Genomic DNA, 7,092 nt, shown 5'->3' on the forward strand with positions numbered 1-7,092 from the left:
GCTCCTGCTCGGGACGGACGGCGGCTCAGGAAGTCCGGCTCCCTGGCTCAGGCCCCTCCTCCGGTCCACCCACCCCCTGAAACTTCTCTTCTGGGGATCCGCCCATCAGCGCTGCCGACAACTTTGTGCGTCTGTGGCTGCTCCAGAAAGGACTGGAGATTCCTGAGCTCTGCTGTGAGCCTGCGAGGCTCCCTGTGGGCTGACACGAGGTGAAAGGTTTCGTTTTCCCTCTTTCAAAGGGATCCAAGATGCCAGGGCTCCAGCCTCCGGGCAGACGTTTATTTGCCCCTTCCTGTCTCCTAGAAGTGGGTGTGCACAGGATGCCTGCCTCTGGCCTTGACTTTCCCCTGCATTGAGCTTCCCGTGAGCATTCCAGGATCAGCCTTTCCCTGGCTATTCAGTGGGGTTCCTTTGTTCCAGCGGCCGGGACACAGTAACACAGACTGGTTGGTTTGACAGCAGAAACTTACTTTCTCACGTTCCTGCAGGCTGGAAATCTGAGACCAAGGTGTCAGCAGGGTTGCTTTCTCCTGAGAGTTCCCCTTCTTGGCCTGCAGGTGGCTGTTCCTGTGTCTTCACACTTGCTTCCCTCTGCACCTGTCAGTATCCTAATCTCTTCTTACATGAACACCCAGGAGACTGGGTTAAGGCGCGCCCTCAAAGACCTCATTTCACCTTACTAGCCTGTTTAGAGACCCTGTCTCCTGGCCAGTGCTGTGGTATAGTAGGCTAAGCCTCTGCCTGCAGTGCCAGCATCCCCTGTTGGGCACTGTTTCATGTCCAGCTTCTCCTCTCCTGGTCCACCTCTCTGCTACTGGCCTGGGAAAGCAGTGCTTGGCCCCTGCACCCACGTGGGAGATCTGGAAGAAGCTCCTGTCTCCTGGCTTCAGATCAGCCCAGCTCCAGCTGTTGTGGCCTTTTGGGGAGTGAACCAGCGGTTGGAAGATCTCCCCCCCCACCCCCCATATGTGACTCTGTCTCCCAAATAAATAAATAAATCTTTAAAAATAAAATAAGACTCTCTCTCTCCAAGTCACATGCTGAGGCGTTGGAGGTGAGGACCTTAACACAGGAGGCTGAGAGGTGGAAGGGACACAATTCAGCTCGTCAGGCAGGGCCAGGGTGAGGTGGGTATGGCTAGGGGGATCTGAGATGGGCATGGCCGGGGTGAGCTGGGCATGGCCAGGGTGAGATGGGTAGCTTCTGACTCTTTGAAAGGAGAGCCAAGGCATGCCTCCTGGATGGAGGATACAGGAGGGTACTTTGGCAAGTTTCAACCCAATTCCCTGCTGATGCAAGCACTCCACAACCACCCACCCCCGACCCCACCTCCCACCCCCCGCAACCAGGGCCCTGGCGCATCCTTGTGGTGGTCTTAGTCTCTACCTGGGTGCTTTGTGGTGCCTTGTGCCTAATCTGAAACTTGACTGTCCCCTACAGACACAGGTTCTCCTTTCACTCCCAACTGGGGCTGTTCCTTTTCTCACCTCCTCCATATCTCAGAGCCCAGACTAGGGGTAAGGGAGTCCTCCCCACACCCTGTGGAAACACCCAGAGTCCCCCACCCCAGCTCACACTGCCCTCTCCTCCAACCTGGCTATCTTCTACCAGCCTCTGGGTCACTCACTTTAGTGATGGAAGAGCCAAGCTCCTGCACCACAGCCCCACCCCTTCCAATCCCCAACTCTGTTTTCATTCTCAGAATTTCTCCTTCCAAACGCTCCTGCCACCCACCCTATGATATGCCTAAATTTCATTTGACTTTTAATTGTAAAATGCACATATACACATATAACAAAATATACCATTGTAACCATTTTTTTCTTTAGATGTATTTATTTACTTGAAAGAAAGAGCAAGAGAGAGAAAGGGAGAAAGAGAGAGATCTTCCATCTGCTAGCTCATCCCCCTAAATGGCCACAATAGCCAGGACTGGGCCAGGCCAAAGCCAGGAGCGCCATCCTGGTGTCTCACATGGGTGGCAGGGATCCAAGCACTAGGGCTATCATCTACTGCCTCCCATGCACACTCGCAGAGAACTGGATCAAACCAGCACTGTGATGGGCTTATTTTACTAGCCATAATGCCCTCTTTTTTTTAAAGATTTATTTATTTATTTAAAGTCAGAGTTACACAGAGAGAGGAGAGGCAGAGAGGTGGGGGGGGGGGTGTCTTCCATCCGATGGTTCACTCCACAGATGGCTGCAACAGCTGGAGCTGTGCCAATCCGAAGCCAGGAGCCAGGAGCCTCTTCCCGGCCGGTCTCCCACATGGGTGCAGGGGCCCAAGGACTTGGGCCATCTTCTACTGCTTTCCCGGGCCATAGCAGAGAGCTGGACAGGAAGTGGAGCAGCCAAGTCTCAAAGCAGCTCCCATATGGGATGCCGGTGCTTCAGGCCAGGGCTTTAACCCACTGTGCCACAGCACTGGCCCCAATAATGCCCTTCTGTTTCATTCATGTCCTCACACCTGGGTTCTTTATTCACCAGAAATCTCTATTACCCTACTCATCACCCATTTGTTTAAATGCCCCTTGGGAAAAATGCTTCAAGTTCCTCAGATGTTAACTGGGCACCACTAGCTTAATCTATCCCCAAGGAATCAGCCTTGCATGAAATGCAGTGCCTCTCTCATCTTCTCCAAACCAAAACATTTTCACCTAGGTATTTTTTTTCCTAAGTCAACCCTGTCACCAGGAACTGTAGGCCAAACTGTGATTTGTTATTCCTTTCCAGAACTGATGGAAAGACTTGGGGTAAATCAAGAAACTCCACAACAACAAAGCAAAAAACCCAGTTAAGAAATGGGCAAAAGACTTAAACAGGCATTTTTCAAAAAAGGAAGTCCAAATGGCCAACGGACTCATGAAAAAATGCTCAGGATTACCAGCTGTCAGGGAAATGCAAATCAAAACCACAATGAGGTGTCACCTCGCCCCAGTTAGAATGGCTTTCATACAGAAATCAACAAACAACAAATGCTGGCAAGGATGTGAGAAAAAGGGTACCCTAATCCATTGTTGGTATGAATGTAAACTGCTATAGCCACTATGGAAGACAGTATGTAGATACCTCAGAAATCTGCAAATAGACCTACCATATGACCCAGCCATCCCACTACTGGGAATTTACCCCAGAGGAATGAAATCTGTATATGAAAGAGTTATCTGTACCCCCATGTTTATTGCAGTTCAATTCAGGATAGCTAAGGTATGGAATCAATTCAAATGCCAGTCAATTGAAGACTAGATAAAGAAATTATGGGATATGGGATATGGGATATGCACACCATGGAATACTACACATAGTTAAAAAAAAAAAAAACTTGAAAGCCAGTCATTTGTAACAAAATTGGTGAAACAGGAAAACATCATATTTAGTGAAATAAGCCAATTCCAAAGGGACAAATATCATATGTTCTCCTTGACCTGTGATAACTAATAGAGCACATAAAGGTAATCTGTAGAAGTGAAATTGACATTTTGAGAAGCAATGACTTTGAACAGCCCTTGTCTCAACTTTCAAGAAACAGTTTTTTTATACTATTTATTAAACTCTTTACTTAACATAGAGTTAATCATATGTGTATAAAGTTAATTGAAAATAGATCTTGGGGGCTAGTGCTGTGCGCCTGCAGTGCCTGAATCCCATATGGGTGCCAGTTTGAGACCTGGCTGTTCCAATTCCGATGCAGCTCTCTGCTATGGCCTGGAAAAGCAGTAGAAGATGGCCCAAGCTCCTGGCTCCTGGCTTCGGATCGGCGCAGCTCTGGGCATTGTGGCCAACTGGGGAGTGAACCAGCAGATGGAAGACCTCTCTCTCTCTCTCTCTCTCTCTCTCTCTCTCCTTCTCTTTGTAACTCTTTCAAATACACAAATAAATATTTTAAAAAAAGAAAACAAAATAGATCATAGTAAAAAAAATAAGAGTAGAAATAGGAGAGGGAGGAGGAAGGGGGTAGGAGAGTGGGAGGGCGGGTACAGTGGGAAGAATCACCATGTTCCTAAAGTTGTAATTATGAAATATATGAGGGGCTGGCAATGTGGCGCAGTGGGTTAAAGCCCTGGCCTGAAATGCCGGCATCCCATATGGACACCAGTTCGAGTCCCGGCTGCTCCTCTTCTGATCCAGCTCTCTGCTTTGGCCTGGAATAGAAGTAGAAAATGGCACAAGTCCCTGGGCCACTGCACCCGTGTGGGAGACCTGGAGGAAGCTCCTGGGTCCTGGCTTCGGATCAGCACAGCTCCAGCTGTTGCAGCCATCTGAGAAGTGAACCAGTAGATGGAAGACCTCTCTCTCTGTCTCTACCTCTCAATGTAACTCTGTCTTTCAAATAAATAAAATAAATCTTTAAAAAAAAAGAAATATATGAAGCTTATATTCCTTAAATAGAAGGTTTCTGAGGAAGATATTCAATAAATAAGCCCTGAAGTTAAAAAAAAAATAAAGACTTGGGGTAAGTAATTGATACATAGATAGACAAATAACTATTAGTCTTCCACCCAGTTGAATTTGTGACAAATAATCTCATAGCTGATAAACTATCAAAGTGATGGCTATGGCTTGAAGGGGGTTTTGCTGCCTTATCATGCAGAAGTTTAAATTCCAAAGCTGTGGGCTGGTGGTGCTAGGAAGATGGGGGTTTGATCCAATTATGGTGTTCAGAAGGTCACTGGGGATGTGCCATTGGAAGAGGGGTCTCAAGAGAGGGTTGTCACATAAGCATGAGTTAGCCCAGCGTTCTCTCTCACAGCCTCCTGGTTCACCACGTGAGCTTCCTTCTCCACCCATTCTGCCACTGCCCTCCTGTGGTCTCACCAGAGAGATGCACAACAAATGGAGCCACCCAATCTTCGACTGTGAACCTCCAAAACAGTGAGCCGAAGCAAACCTCTTTCCTTCACAAATAGCTCATTTTAGGTATTTGGCTACAGTTACAAAAGGCTAATGCAGTCATATATAACCCATACAAGCCAGAGTGAGAATTGAGCATCTTATATGGAGAGCCTGAGTTCCTTACCCAGATCTGGCTTCTGACTATTGTTTGCTGCTCATGTGGACCCTGAGAGCAAGCAGTGTTGGCTCAAGTAATTAAATTTCTGCCACCCATGTGAGAGATCTGGATTGAGTTCCTGGCCTGGCCCAGCCCCATTGCAAGCATTTGGGGAGTAAACCAGAAGATGGGGGGGTTTCTCTCTCTCTCTCTCTCTCTCTCTCCCTCTCTGACTCTTGATTTGTTTTTTTTTTGTTTGTTTGTTTTCTAGTTGACCTTTAAGGAAAATGCATGCTACCAGATCCCCTCCTGGTTTAGAAGTTTAAGGCCATCACACCACAGAATCTAGATTAGAGGCCAGCTTTGAGGCATAGTAGATAATGTCACTGCCTGTGATGCCAGCATCAGAGCCAGTTCCTGTCCCGATCGCTCTCTGGCTAATTGCCTGGGAGAAGCAACAAAACATGACCCAAGTGTTTGGGCCCCTGTCACCTACATGAGAAACTCAGATGCAGCTCCTGGCCCCTGGCTTCGACCTGGCCCAATGCTGGCCGTTGTGGTAATCCGGGGAGTGAACTAGCAGACAGAAGAGATTGTGTGTATGTGTGTGTATGTGTATATGTGTGTGTGTGCACACGCGCTTGTGTGTGCATGCCCCTCTCTCTCTCTGTAACTGTTTCAAAAATAAATAAATAAATATATCTTAAAAAAAGAATCTAGATTAACTCAGGAAAAGAACTTTCTTAATCCGAAGACTTGACCCGGCATTTCCTGGCTGAAGAGGCTCCCCAAAGCTTTTCTCCTACACCAAGAGCCTTCAGGTTGCCTTCTCAAAACCTCTCTGGATTTTTTTTTTTTTCATTTCTCTCTCTGCTGAGTCACACAGAGCTGTGACTCACAAATACAGGTTACCATTTCCCCATCAGACTGCAGAAACGAAGGGAAAAAAATCAGTCCACCCAGACTGAGGAAAATAAAATTACATAATAAACTAGTCTTGACGCTGATTTGATTAAGAGGATCGCATTTTATAGAGATCATAAGCTTCCTCCTTTTCTGGAATGAAAGCCTCGCCTTTTATGACATAATAGTGAAACTGCAGGAGCGGGCTGTCTGGAAGTCTCATCTGAGTCAGCCCTCCACCTCACTCTGTGCTGTTTCTGGTGAAATCCCGAGCTTTGACAACCACTGGACTGCAGCTGCCTCACTCTTCTGGAAAGCAGCCCAGAATTTTCCAGGTTCGCCTTGTGGCACGGGCCCCTTAGACTTCCTGACCCGGGTTCACTGCCAGCAAACAGATCCCCAGCCCTGGTTTTTCTTCGAAAATCTGATGATGGACTCTTGGATTGCTTTAGCAATTAATGATTGCTAGAAAAGGAAGGTGAGGAGAATGGGACATTACAGACTCAGAGGGATCATTGCTAAACTCAGAACACCATCAAGACTGCACCCCTAGGTCGGCGCCATGGCTCACTAGGCTAATCCTCCGCCTGCGGCGCTGGCACCCCGGGTTCTAGTCCCAGTTGGGGTGCCGGTTCTGTCCAGGTTGCTCCTCTTACAGTCCAGCTCTCTGCTGTGGCCCGGGAGGGCAGTGGAGGATGGCCCAAGTCCTTGGGTCCCTGCACCCGCATGGGAGACCAGGAGAGAAGCACCTGGGTCCAGGCTTCAGATCGGCGTAGCACTGGCCATGGCGGCCATTAGGGGAGTGAACCAGCGGAAGGAAGACCTTTCTCTGTCTCTCTCTATTATTGTCTAACTCTGCCTGTAAAAAAAAAAAAAAAAAAAAAAAGACTGCACCCTGTCTCCCAGGCCTCCAACATCTCTGTATGGCGGTAGAGGCAGACCTTGCCAATCCTTCACAAAGACAGGAGGACACACACCTTGCTGCAGAAGACAAGACAGACTGCCAGCTCCACAGAAAGATGGAAAGACCTGTCTCACCACTGAACTCAGAGCCTAACGGGTGCCTGACGCTGGATGAAGAAAAACGTGGCCAGAACCAGGTTCAACTGTGACTTCAGCTGTAGGCACCTGCTGTGTAAGAGGGTGCACAAGGATCCCTTCCTCCTGATGCCACAGGGTCCAGCCCAGCGTTGTTCC

The sequence above is a fragment of the Lepus europaeus genome, chromosome 18 (genome assembly GCF_033115175.1).
Source record: "Lepus europaeus isolate LE1 chromosome 18, mLepTim1.pri, whole genome shotgun sequence".
Taxonomy (NCBI): Eukaryota; Metazoa; Chordata; class Mammalia; order Lagomorpha; family Leporidae; genus Lepus; species Lepus europaeus.